General features: G+C 49.2%; 4 non-coding genes and 2 pseudogenes across 4 annotated transcripts; all 6 read left to right on the top strand.

Moving 5' to 3' along the window:
• The first annotated feature begins 2839 nt into the window (after positions 1-2839).
• Positions 2840-2961, top strand: LOC141210721 (U2 spliceosomal RNA; annotated as a pseudogene).
• Positions 2962-4082: 1121 nt separating this feature from the next.
• On the top strand, positions 4083-4273 carry LOC141208429 (U2 spliceosomal RNA). The gene has a single exon (XR_012278658.1). It is a non-coding gene; the product is annotated as a U2 spliceosomal RNA (small nuclear RNA).
• A 1122-nt stretch (positions 4274-5395) lies between these two features.
• On the top strand, positions 5396-5586 carry LOC141208428 (U2 spliceosomal RNA). The gene has a single exon (XR_012278657.1). It is a non-coding gene; the product is annotated as a U2 spliceosomal RNA (small nuclear RNA).
• A 1120-nt stretch (positions 5587-6706) lies between these two features.
• Positions 6707-6822, top strand: LOC141210762 (U2 spliceosomal RNA; annotated as a pseudogene).
• A 524-nt stretch (positions 6823-7346) lies between these two features.
• Positions 7347-7529, top strand: LOC141210543 (U2 spliceosomal RNA). The gene has a single exon (XR_012280707.1). It is a non-coding gene; the product is annotated as a U2 spliceosomal RNA (small nuclear RNA).
• Positions 7530-8652: 1123 nt separating this feature from the next.
• On the top strand, positions 8653-8843 carry LOC141210374 (U2 spliceosomal RNA). The gene has a single exon (XR_012280545.1). It is a non-coding gene; the product is annotated as a U2 spliceosomal RNA (small nuclear RNA).
• Positions 8844-13085: the final 4242 nt, after the last annotated feature.

Raw genomic sequence — 13085 nt, 5'->3', positions numbered from 1 at the left:
CACAACAATATAGGGAAGGCCTTTTTTTCTTAATTATTTCATGAATTTCATGAAATAATTAAAAAAAATTGACGCGGGGCTTCGCACTATATTTGTGTCCAGCCAGGTACAGCAGGCAGGAACGGGCTGCCCCCAACCACCAGCTGACTATTTGTACCTGGCCGGACACAACAATATAGGGAAGGCCTTTTTTTTTTAATTATTTCATGAATTTCATGAAATAATTAAAAAAAAAATACGTGGGGCTTCGCCCTATTTTTGTGTCCAGCCAGGTACAACTAGGCAGCTGGGGTCTGGAATCTGCAGCGCAGGGAGGCCCAAGCTTTCTGGGCCCCCCCCCGCTGCAAATTGCAGTCCGCAGCCACCCCGGAAAATGGCGCGTTCATAGAAGCGCCATCTTCTGGCGCTGTACCCAACTCATCCAGGGCCCTGGTGCGGTGGCTCACTGGGTAAAAAAGGGGTTAGGGCCAGCTTGGTATTATCAGCTGGCCCCAAGCCCAAAATTCATGGGGTCACGCCAGTATTAGACATGACCGCCATGAATTTCTAGTAAAGTATTTAAAAAAAACACAATACCCAGAATAAAGTCCTTTAATTGAAATAAACACACAATTCTTTATTGTTCTAAATTAAACCATACTTACCATCACGCCCATTCCAGCTGAAGCCAACGATCTCCTGCAATAAAAGAAAAATAATAAACCAACCTCATCCTTACCTTTCCATGGTTCCCACGACAGCTTCAGCTCTGCTACATCGAGATGACAGGCTGGACCGCAGCAGAACGCTGCCATCCAGCCTGTCATCCCGCAGACACTGAGAAGAGCAGACATGCTTGCGCTCCTCAGTGTCTCGCTGTGACGGCATCCAGATGAGCCGAGGTCATGTCCAATGAACTCGGCTCACCTCATGCACGTCACTGACAGCGTGGGAGAATTCTCACGCTGAAGCGCTGAGTGCAGGAGAATTCCCCACGCTGTCAGTGACGTGCATGAGGTGAGCTCATGTCCAATGAACTCAGCTCACCTCATGCACCTCACTGACAGCGTGGGAAAATTCTCCTGCACTCAGCGCTTCAGCGTGAGAATTCTCCCACGCTGTCAGTGACGTGCAGGAGGTGAGCCGAGTTCATTGGACATGACCTCGGCTCATCTGGATGCCGTCACAGCGAGACACTGAGGAGCGCAAGCATGCCTGCTCTTCTCAGTGTCTGCGGGATGACAGGCTGGATGGCGGCGTTCTGCTGCGGTCCAGCCTGTCATCTCGATGTAGCAGAGCTGAAGCTGTCGTGGGAACCATGGAAAGGTAAGGATGAGGTTGGTTTATTATTTTTCTTTTATTGCAGGAGATCGTTGGCTTCAGCTGGAATGGGCGTGATGGTAAGTATGGTTTAATTTAGAACAATAAAGAATTGTGTGTTTATTTCAATTAAAGGACTTTATTCTGGGTGTTTGTGTTTTTTTTAACTTTGACTATGGGGTTAGTAATGGGGGTGTCTTATAGACGCCTCTCCATTACTAACCTGGGCTTGATGTCAGCTGGCATTATAAGCTGACATCAACCCCAGCCCTATTACCCCCTGCCACCGCTACAGGGCAGCGTGGAAGAGCGAGGCTAAGTGCCAGAATTGGCGCATCCTATGAATGCGCCATTTCTGGGGCGGCTGACGGCTGGTGTTTCTAGCCTGGGAGGGGGCCAATATTCATGGCTCCCTTCCTGGGCTATTAATATCAGCCCCCAGCTGTCTGCCTAGCCTTTGCTAGCTATTAAATTAGGGGGGACCCCACGTCATTTTTTTTGGGTGGGTCCCCCATTTTAATAGCTAGTAAAGGCTATGTATTCAGCTGGGGGCTGATATTAGTAGCCTGGGAAGCTCCGTGGGTATTACCCCCTTCCCAGGCTTCAAACATCTGCCCCAGCTGTCTGCTTAACCTCCGCTAGAGCCTAAAATTAAGGGGAACCCCACGCCAATTTTTTTTAATAATAAATCCTTTATTTTAATACTAAATGACAAGTACAGTAACCAACACTATCACTGTACTTCATATATATGTGACTGACATGTTTCTATCTATCTAATCTATGTGTGAAGCTCTATTCTGTCTGTTATAAATTGTCGGGTACAGATGCTGAATTGCCAGCCGGCTTTCTTAAAGAGACAGTGCATGAAAACACTATTATTTTTTTTAATAAATCCTTTACACTAAATGACAAGTACAGTAAGCAATACTGTCACTGTACTTCATATATATGTGACTGACATGTTTCTATCTATCTAATCTATGTGTGATTCTCTATTCCTTCTATTCTAAATTGTCGGGTACCGCTGCTGAATTGCCGGCCGGCTTTTTTAAAGAGACGGTGCATGAAAACACTAATATTTTTTTTGATAAATCCTTTACGCTAAATGACAAGTACAGTAAGCAACACTGTCACTGTACTTCATATATATGTGACTGACATGTTTCTATCTATCTAATCTATGTGTGAAGCTCTATTCTTTCGGTTCTAAATTGTCGGGTACCGGTGTATGCCGCTGCTGAATTGCCGGCTTTTCATGTTTCACTGTTGGCACTGTTCCCATCGATTTGGGCAATCACTGTAATGCCACAACCTCCATGGCTGTGGCATTACAGTGAGTGGCAGACAATCCCTGCATGATTGGTGCTCTAAATAGCGCCAGACATGCAGGACACGCTTTTGGTGCACGAACAGTTATCGAACATAACCTCGAACAGCCGAATTTTTTGCAAATCGTTCGGGTTCGTCGAACAACTCGAACACCGCCCAAAACAGCTCGAATTTGAGATTGGCGAACAGTTCTAGTCGAACACCGCTCATCTCTACTGGGGACCATATATTAAATGGATTTTTAGAACAGGGAGATGGAAAAAGAGCTTGCTCTGTCCACTCCACGCATTGACCTGGTATTGCAGTATCTCCAGGACCGGTGCACCCCTTCTTTAATGCAGTTTCTAAAATCAGAAAGAATTGAATTCAATGCTTTTTGTTCATTTTGCTTGTTTGTCGGATTTTGGGATGGACTTTTTGGCTTTGCTTTTCTTCTCCTCATTGGATTTTTCATGTTAAAAGTTGCAGAAGCCAGATGACAAGCTCATTTTGGTTCAACTTCAGCAACTGTGCATTGCATTGCCATGTAATGTAATGTAATGCAATGCTATCTATCTAGCTCTCCCTCTATACTTCCTTTTGGATAAACAGACATATTAGGCAAGCATTTTGGAGCTTTCACCTAAATAACTACAGGTGGTGAGATAAGCTGCACAATATAATTGACCTTTCAGTATATTGTTGCACACACACCATCTATTTAGCAAAGGCCCTTGTTATCAACAGCAGCCTTTTAAACTCACCTGAGCTAACAGGTATGTGAGCTGGTTACTCTGCTGCGCTTAAAATTTCTTTTTTGGTTTGCTACAATGCCTTTTCTGAAACGTTGTCTCCCTCTGCTGGAACACTGACTTCTTTCATTTAATGCCTGCAGACTATAAAAGAGAAACCAACCCAAAAAGTTTGGTTGATTAGTCTGTGGCATTCTTTTAAACTGTTGCTTATGGCGGTCTCTGTGAGCTTCTCAGTGACATTCAGCCATCCAGGTATCCCGCCTGCAGTAGACGGAATGTGGCAATGGAACGCTGGCTGCGCGTGTCATAATAGGCTCTGAGCCTTTATATACCTGCGCACAGCAGCAGCCACCTTCAGTCTGCTGCTGGACAGCCAGCAGCAGCAGCAGCAGGAGAGGTAATTAATCAGCAACCCTCCTGCTAAGGGTAGACAGCTGCTCGTTCCACCCCCCCCCCCGCCTTAATTGGTTCTCCTCCCTTCCAACGGTGTTGAGGCGGGTGGGAACAGCCGGGGGTTGAGGGTACTGTGCTAAAAGAGGTGGAGTTATGCAGATCTAAAACGCGTGGATTGCAGCAGCAGCAAGCCGAAAAGTGCAGGCATGTGAGGGATCTAGAGGTTGACAGCATGTCTTCTTAACGGGAGTCCAGGTGGCCATCTCCACAAATGGACTTTTCAGAATCCTTGGGTGGCACCGTAGTCGGAAACCAATTCTGGTTATCGCTTCTCGGCCTTTTGGCTAAGATCAAGTGTAGTATCTGTTCTTATCAGTTTAATATCTGATACGTCCCCTATCTGGGGACCATATATTAAATGGATTTTTAGAACAGGGAGATGGAAAAAGAGCTTGCTCTGTCCACTCCACGCATTGACCTGGTATTGCAGTATCTCCAGGACCGGTGCACCCCTTCTTTAATGCAGTTTCTAAAATCAGAAAGAATTGAATTCAATGCTTTTTGTTCATTTTGCTTGTTTGTCGGATTTTGGGATGGACTCTTTGGCTTTGCTTTTTTTCTCCTCATTGGATTTTTCATGTTAAAAGTTGCAGAAGCCAGATGACAAGCTCATTTTGGTTCAACTTCAGCAACTGTGCATTGCATTGCCATGTAATGTAATGTAATGCAATGCTATCTATCTAGCTCTCCCTCTATACTTCCTTTTGGATAAACAGACATATTAGGCAAGCATTTTGGAGCTTTCACCTAAATAACTACAGGTGGTGAGATAAGCTGCACAATATAATTGACCTTTCAGTATATTGTTGCACACACACCATCTATTTAGCAAATGCCCTTGTTATCAACAGCAGCCTTTTAAACTCACCTGAGCTAACAGGTATGTGAGCTGGTTACTCTGCTGCGCTTAAAATTTCTTTTTTGGTTTGCTACAATGCCTTTTCTGAAACGTTGTCTCCCTCTGCTGGAACACTGACTTCTTTCATTTAATGCCTGCAGACTATAAAAGAGAAACCAACCCAAAAAGTTTGGTTGATTAGTCTGTGGCATTCTTTTAAACTGTTGCTTATGGCGGTCTCTGTGAGCTTCTCAGTGACATTCAGCCATCCAGGTATCCCGCCTGCAGTAGACGGAATGTGGCAATGGAACGCTGGCTGCGCGTGTCATAATAGGCTCTGAGCCTTTATATACCTGCGCACAGCAGCAGCCACCTTCAGTCTGCTGCTGGACAGCCAGCAGCAGCAGCAGCAGGAGAGGTAATTAATCAGCAACCCTCCTGCTAAGGGTAGACAGCTGCTCGTTCCACCCCCCCCCCCCGCCTTAATTGGTTCTCCTCCCTTCCAACGGTGTTGAGGCGGGTGGGAACAGCCGGGGGTTGAGGGTACTGTGCTAAAAGAGGTGGAGTTATGCAGATCTAAAACGCGTGGATTGCAGCAGCAGCAAGCCGAAAAGTGCAGGCATGTGAGGGATCTAGAGGTTGACAGCATGTCTTCTTAACGGGAGTCCAGGTGGCCATCTCCACAAATGGACTTTTCAGAATCCTTGGGTGGCACCGTAGTCGGAAACCAATTCTGGTTATCGCTTCTCGGCCTTTTGGCTAAGATCAAGTGTAGTATCTGTTCTTATCAGTTTAATATCTGATACGTCCCCTATCTGGGGACCATATATTAAATGGATTTTTAGAACAGGGAGATGGAAAAAGAGCTTGCTCTGTCCACTCCACGCATTGACCTGGTATTGCAGTATCTCCAGGACCGGTGCACCCCTTCTTTAATGCAGTTTCTAAAATCAGAAAGAATTGAATTCAATGCTTTTTGTTCATTTTGCTTGTTTGTCGGATTTTGGGATGGACTCTTTGGCTTTGCTTTTCTTCTCCTCATTGGATTTTTCATGTTAAAAGTTGCAGAAGCCAGATGACAAGCTCATTTTGGTTCAACTTCAGCAACTGTGCATTGCATTGCCATGTAATGTAATGTAATGCAATGCTATCTATCTAGCTCTCCCTCTATACTTCCTTTTGGATAAACAGACATATTAGGCAAGCATTTTGGAGCTTTCACCTAAATAACTACAGGTGGTGAGATAAGCTGCACAATATAATTGACCTTTCAGTATATTGTTGCACACACACCATCTATTTAGCAAATGCCCTTGTTATCAACAGCAGCCTTTTAAACTCACCTGAGCTAACAGGTATGTGAGCTGGTTACTCTGCTGCGCTTAAAATTTCTTTTTTGGTTTGCTACAATGCCTTTTCTGAAACGTTGTCTCCCTCTGCTGGAACACTGACTTCTTTCATTTAATGCCTGCAGACTATAAAAGAGAAACCAACCCAAAAAGTTTGGTTGATTAGTCTGTGGCATTCTTTTAAACTGTTGCTTATGGCGGTCTCTGTGAGCTTCTCAGTGACATTCAGCCATCCAGGTATCCCGCCTGCAGTAGACGGAATGTGGCAATGGAACGCTGGCTGCGCGTGTCATAATAGGCTCTGAGCCATTATATACCTGCGCACAGCAGCAGCCACCTTCAGTCTGCTGCTGGACAGCCAGCAGCAGCAGCAGCAGGAGAGGTAATTAATCAGCAACCCTCCTGCTAAGGGTAGACAGCTGCTTGTTCCACCCCCCCCCCGCCTTAATTGGTTCTCCTCCATTCCAACGGTGTTGAGGCGGGTGGGAACAGCCGGGGGTTGAGGGTACTGTGCTAAAAGAGGTGGAGTTATGCAGATCTAAAACGCGTGGATTGCAGCAGCAGCAAGCCGAAAAGTGCAGGCATGTGAGGGATCTAGAGGTTGACAGCATGTCTTCTTAACGGGAGTCCAGGTGGCCATCTCCACAAATGGACTTTTCAGAATCCTTGGGTGGCACCGTAGTCGGAAACCAATTCTGGTTATCGCTTCTCGGCCTTTTGGCTAAGATCAAGTGTAGTATCTTTTGAAAAGGCAGTTTTGTCCTTGGGCTGCCCTAGTAAATTGATGCATATTACACACTGGTTTGGTGCACTTGTTAGTACGCCAGGTGGCTCATAGAGTTATCTGATGGAAAACATGGCCCTCCAGGATCGAAGTCACTAGGCTGGGTAAGTGTGAGGGTTTTGGAGCAATGTGCCCCAGGAGTAGGCGCCCTGGTGGGAGTCAAAGCTTACTGGGACTGGGAACCCCAGAAAGACTTGACTTCGTAGCACGCCGCACCTTTGCCAATCATACTTTCTGAGCAACCCCCCCTATTCCTGGCCTCCGGGCTAGGAAGGGGAATTTTTATAAACCCGGTCGGAGGTCCGGTCAGCTTTGGGCTGAGAAACCAACACAGACTCCAGCTCCACTAGGGTGGCAGCCTAGATGGAAGCTGGGAGCACGAAAACGGCTCTTCTCCGGCTTCGGCTAGGGAGAGCATCGGAGATCCCTGACCCTCGCTGTGGCCTTCTGGCTCGGAGGGATGGGGATGGTTTATTGGGGACCCTCTCCTCCGGGAAGGGTCCACATGAATCCTCGCCTCGTGCGCTGTTTTGGTGTGACTTCGGTCACATTTTTCAGTGCCTTGGATGCAGCTTCAATCAAAAAAATCTGTTCTTATCAGTTTAATATCTGATACGTCCCCTATCTGGGGACCATATATTAAATGGATTTTTAGAACAGGGAGATGGAAAAAGAGCTTGCTCTGTCCACTCCACGCATTGACCTGGTATTGCAGTATCTCCAGGACCGGTGCACCCCTTCTTTAATGCAGTTTCTAAAATCAGAAAGAATTGAATTCAATGCTTTTTGTTCATTTTGCTTGTTTGTCGGATTTTGGGATGGACTCTTTGGCTTTGCTTTTCTTCTCCTCATTGGATTTTTCATGTTAAAAGTTGCAGAAGCCAGATGACAAGCTCATTTTGGTTCAACTTCAGCAACTGTGCATTGCATTGCCATGTAATGTAATGTAATGCAATGCTATCTATCTAGCTCTCCCTCTATACTTCCTTTTGGATAAACAGACATATTAGGCAAGCATTTTGGAGCTTTCACCTAAATAACTACAGGTGGTGAGATAAGCTGCACAATATAATTGACCTTTCAGTATATTGTTGCACACACACCATCTATTTAGCAAATGCCCTTGTTATCAACAGCAGCCTTTTAAACTCACCTGAGCTAACAGGTATGTGAGCTGGTTACTCTGCTGCGCTTAAAATTTCTTTTTTGGTTTGCTACAATGCCTTTCTGAAACGTTGTCTCCCTCTGCTGGAACACTGACTTCTTTCATTTAATGCCTGCAGACTATAAAAGAGAAACCAACCCAAAAAGTTTGGTTGATTAGTCTGTGGCATTCTTTTAAACTGTTGCTTATGGCGGTCTCTGTGAGCTTCTCAGTGACATTCAGCCATCCAGGTATCCCGCCTGCAGTAGACGGAATGTGGCAACGGAATGCTGGCTGCGCGTGTCATAATAGGCTCTGAGCCTTTATATACCTGCGCACAGCAGCAGCCACCTTCAGTCTGCTGCTGGACAGCCAGCAGCAGCAGCAGCAGGAGAGGTAATTAATCAGCAACCCTTCTGCTAAGGGTAGACAGCTGCTCCTACCCCCCCCCCCTTCCCCGCCTTAATTGGTTCTCCTCCCTTCCAACGGTGTTGAGGCGGGTGGGAACAGCCGGGGGTTGAGGGTACTGTGCTAAAAGAGGTGGAGTTATGCAGATCTAAAACGCGTGGATTGCAGCAGCAGCAAGCCGAAAAGTGCAGGCATGTGAGGGATCTAGAGGTTGACAGCATGTCTTCTTAACGGGAGTCCAGGTGGCCATCTCCACAAATGGACTTTTCAGAATCCTTGGGTGGCACCGTAGTCGGAAACCAATTCTGGTTATCGCTTCTCGGCCTTTTGGCTAAGATCAAGTGTAGTATCTGTTCTTATCAGTTTAATATCTGATACGTCCCCTATCTGGGGACCATATATTAAATGGATTTTTAGAACAGGGAGATGGAAAAAGAGCTTGCTCTGTCCACTCCACGCATTGACCTGGTATTGCAGTATCTGCAGGACCGGTGCACCCCTTCTTTAATGCAGTTTCTAAAATCAGAAAGAATTGAATTCAATGCTTTTTGTTCATTTTGCTTGTTTGTCGGATTTTGGGATGGACTCTTTGGCTTTGCTTTTCTTCTCCTCATTGGATTTTTCATGTTAAAAGTTGCAGAAGCCAGATGACAAGCTCATTTTGGTTCAACTTCAGCAACTGTGCATTGCATTGCCATGTAATGTAATGTAATGCAATGCTATCTATCTAGCTCTCCCTCTATACTTCTGTGATGAACCTGTAGCCGCCATCTTGGTAATGATAAATCATATCCAGGGATGGCCACACTTCAGCAGCCCCCACCCTTGGGACCTTCTGTTAAAACGTCAACTAGATAGTTTCCCCCCATCCAGGCTCCTGTAAGATAAGAAGCCTACTTAACACTTGAATGCTAGGAGCTTCAAAGACTTCGAGAGGAAACACAGCCAGCAGGGGGGGGTGCTTCGTCTATCTGTACCTGACCATTTGTCCCATAGGACTAGTTTCTTTGTCTGTCACAAGCATGGAGGCATAAGATATAGAAACATGAATAGTACACGCATGTTGCGTGGGATGGGCCAATAAAAAAATATCACGGCGTCCCGGAGCCATTGCGCACACAAGCCTCCGCGGTAGACGTTTGTACGTGCTCTGGAAGCCAAGATATAGCGCGGAGCCATTCCTGAGGACCGTATGGTATCATAATTGATATCAAAAGGTCGGTTACGGCGGCCCGAATCCATGGGAACCCCTGGGGGTATCATGAGACCATCCCAGAAGAAGTTATTGGGTTCCATAGAATTTGGGCTTCTGATCGAAGTTAGACCTGAGGGTGGAGACTGAGCCAGCTGACCTCACCAGCAGTGGGCGGGACGGGGCAGGTAAGATAGCAGGACAGACAAGAGATAAGTCAGTTTTTGACCCAAGAGTGGTGTGCTGAACATCTGAGCACCAGCTGAGGCCACCAAGGGGAGGAGCAGTTTGACCATGCGGTGGTAGGCCTCAGCCTGTAACAAAGAACCGTGCCTGCGACCGCAGAATCCTCTCCCTGCGTCACAAGAAAATCAAGAAACCGGTAACTGATACGCTGTGGTGATTCTGTGTGTTGTATTCCATTGTTGTATAGTTTAGCCTGACCTTATACCTGTGTATATTTAGTTGTATATCGTGTATCTAGTGTATTATTATAATCAATTACCTCAAGTAATTGTGGGCCCGCCTTTTATTCTGCATAACGAACGCACGTCCGTGTGAGCTCGGCTCAAGCCAAAAACGCTACCCAGGGTTGGTTCCTGACCCGATATAGGCCCATTCACGGACTGGGCGTATATCTAAAATAGGGACTGGTGGCAGCATACCAACTGGGGATTGGGGAAGGCTGGTAGTGACGGTCGGAGGTTCAGATATATATATTCCTGGCGCGGCCAAGGAAGATATATATATACCGCCCTCACTACAGAGGGCCCCGATACCCAGTAGGTTACAGGACAGTCTCCCTGGCGACCGCTTATCCTAGGTGCAGTTCCTTGACTGACCTGAGGCTAAGAGGGCGCTAGCGAGTTGTGCTGTGTAGTGACGTTACGGTTTAGTGACGTTGAAGGGATAACACACTACCGTGTTCCCTGCGCTGGTTGCAGCTTCCTGGCACTACTTTCTCTAGGTGCAGTACCTTGACTGACCTGAGAGGTAAGGGGGCGCCAGAGAGCTGCACCCACCGGCCGGCTTTCATCACATTGGTGGCAGAGCGGTGGGATTGCAGAATAATAGTGTTGTGGGACCCCTACTCCCAGGCACTAAAGACTGCCAGTGGTAACTTCCACTGCTGGAGTCTTAAGGTCAGCCCAACGTTAGACGGTCAGGCTAAAAGTATAACAAGGTGTGTGCAAACTCAGGGTTGCAGCGGTGTCGGTTACCAAGATGGCAGACGGCACCAGGAGCAAGACCCTGCAAGAGGCTAATGCTACGGTCCGTGTGGCAGGAGGGGAGGACATTGTTACTCATGGCGAGGAGGAGTCCAGCCCGGGCACCTCAGGGAGCCAGTCCCCAGTATACGGTCCCGCAGTGGGCTGCCCACCACCTACCCAGCCCAGCCTGTCCAGATCACAAGCCCTTTTACAAGCGGCTATGGCAAGTCTCCAGTCTCATGGCGATGCCGTCTACAAAACCCTCCTGGCAGCATCAGAGAAGGCAGCGGAGGAGGAGCGTGCAGAGCGGGCTGCGGAGCGGGCTGCGGAGCGGGCTGCGGAGCGTGAAGCTGCAGAGCGCCGGGAGGCTGCGGAGCGTGAAGCTGCAGAGCGCCGGGAGGCTGCGGAGCGTGCAGAGCGAGCTGCGGAGCGCCAGCACCAACTGGACCTGGCCCAGCGGGGGCTTCCGCTAGAGCAACCAACCCATCAGGAGACCAAGTCGTCCAAAGTCCGAGCTGAGGACTTCCCTCTACTGGAGAAGGATGGGGACCTGGACTCCTTTCTGGTGGCATTTGAACGGACCTGTCTTCAGCACCATCTGGCCCGGGATCAGTGGGCCAGATACCTGACCCCCCGTTTGAGGGGTAAGTCCCTGGATGCCTTGGGGGACTTACCTGCCGGGGAGGTACAGAACTACGACTGCATCAAGCGGGCCCTGATCCGGCAGTACAACCTCACTCCCGAGTCGTACCGCCAGAAGTTCCGGAGCCTGCTGCGTGGCCCCAAGGACACCTGGACCGATCATATGCGGGCGCTGTTGAGAGCCGCAGAGCACTGGACCTCGGGTCTAGCGCTTACTACCCGCCAGGAGGTCCAGGAACTGTTCGTCACGGAGCAGTTTTTGTGGAACTGCCCAGAGGACCTCCGACAGTTCCTCCGTGACCGAAAACCAACAGGGGCTTCTGCTACAGCCGCCCTGGCAGACGAGTATGCCAATAACAGGGCGCCTGAGCTGAAGAAGACTGCCAGCAGCACCTGGAGAGGGGGTAAGCCCAGTCATGCCCCTGTTTCCCCGGCCCCTAGAACACAAGGGGTGTATCCCCCTGTTGCCCTCTCCAGGCAAGGACCAGACGTAAGACGTTGTCATCTATGCAACAAACCAGGACACTTTAGGGCTGAGTGTCCCCAGCGCCAAAAGACCCCATCCCATTCCCAGAGAGCGCCCAATGTTTTGTGTGTGGGAGGGGGTGGTGGTAGGTCCCTGGACAACATCCAACCCGTCACCATAGGCCGTTCTGCGGTCATGGGACTGCGGGACACGGGCGCTGAACGAACACTGGTACGGCCTGAGGTGGTGTCCCCCCAGGACTTGGTACCAGGAAAGACTCTTTCCGTCTCCGGGGTTGGAGGCGTGGAGCCGGCACTTCCCGTTGCCATGGTGTATTTGGACTGGGGTGCCGGAAGGGGGATGCGGGAGGTGGGAGTAACGCCAAATATTCCCGCAAATGTTTTATTAGGGACCGACTTGGGGCGTCTAGTATCGCAGTATGTACCCTCTGAACCCCCAAGTTCGGCCCCCCAAGAGTGTATTGATTTGTCTGCTGCTAATGCCAACCATGTTGTATGTAGTGTGTGTCCTGCTGAGGAGGAGGGAGTGAAACCTGAGGGTAACACCTGCACAGACACAACACAAACAGGGTTAGTGAAAGCAGGTGGGGAGTGTGGGGATGCCCGCAGAGGTGCTCAGCCGGCGTGCCGTGACCTCTTGTCCTCCGGTGAGGGAGGGGGCGGGCAGGATTCTGTAGAGGGAAGCTCAGGGATGGAGAGGGGGGCAGCTACCGGCAGTGTAGGGCTCCCAGGGGTATCCAGGCTGCTGAGTATAGGCCCACTGCAGGGGGAGGAACAGGCCATGGGAGGTGGGGGTGTCCCAAGAGAGGAGCCGCCAGGTAAGACCCCAGGGCAGGAGTTCCCCACATCCGAGATGTCCAAAGGCCTAGGAAGCCTGCCTGATCGGGCGGCTTGGTCAGAAACAGAGGGGAAGCAGGCACTACCCACGGTCACAGCGGTCATAGCCGCTGTCACCAGGAGTGGGAGCGCCGGAGCCCAAGGAGCCTTGCAGAGGTCCGACGGCTTCCCCACTTCTGACCAAGTGTCTGCCGGGTCAGACAGCGGCCAGGTGACATGCCCGGAGGGGCTGACAGAGGATGTGGCAGTTTCGTCGATTCTGGCCACATCAAGTCAGGAATTTCAGGCTGCGTTGGAAGCAGACGACAGCCTGAAAGCTCTGAAGGAACAGGCGGCACAGCCTCCCATGGAGTCAGACTGCGAGCGGGTGGTCTGG

The sequence above is a fragment of the Phyllobates terribilis genome, unplaced genomic scaffold, assembly GCF_046119375.1.
Source record: "Phyllobates terribilis strain yellow unplaced genomic scaffold, ASM4611937v1 Scaffold_169__1_contigs__length_4117513, whole genome shotgun sequence".
NCBI lineage: Eukaryota > Metazoa > Chordata > Amphibia > Anura > Dendrobatidae > Phyllobates > Phyllobates terribilis.
The sequence above is the reverse complement of the archived record's forward strand: the minus strand, read 5'-3'. Positions and strand labels throughout refer to the sequence as shown.